The sequence below is a fragment of the Lathamus discolor genome, chromosome 1 (genome assembly GCF_037157495.1).
Source record: "Lathamus discolor isolate bLatDis1 chromosome 1, bLatDis1.hap1, whole genome shotgun sequence".
In the NCBI taxonomy this organism is placed as follows: Eukaryota; Metazoa; Chordata; class Aves; order Psittaciformes; family Psittacidae; genus Lathamus; species Lathamus discolor.
The window spans coordinates 6,428,891-6,429,158 of record NC_088884.1 but is presented as its reverse complement, the minus strand read 5'-3'; the positions used below and the strand labels follow the sequence as shown (position 1 = coordinate 6,429,158).

At 43.3% G+C, this 268-nt stretch overlaps 1 protein-coding gene across 6 annotated transcripts in view; it reads right to left on the bottom strand.

Moving 5' to 3' along the window:
* FBH1 (F-box DNA helicase 1) overlaps positions 1–268 on the bottom strand; it is a 31,037-nt gene that overhangs the window by 12,552 nt on the left and 18,217 nt on the right. The gene's annotated exons all lie outside the window — the stretch shown is intronic.

The following is a 268-nucleotide window of genomic DNA, read 5'->3' as shown; positions in this document are numbered from 1 at the left end:
CTGGGCCACAGATGACACATAACAAGAGACATGTTAAAACACACAGGAAAAGCCTAGTGGAAAAGCAAGCTCAGATTCCTTCCTGTTGCACACTAACACTTGCAGATAGAGCTCTGGTTTATACACCCACTGTAACCCGGTAATGGAATAGCTTTTAAATCTACATGCATTTTGTGGTGGAAGCACAAACTTGTTCATTTTATAGATGGAAAGTCGAGCCAGTGAGATACTTCCAGCATTCCCCTCTGCAATTACCGCGTTTCCAGAG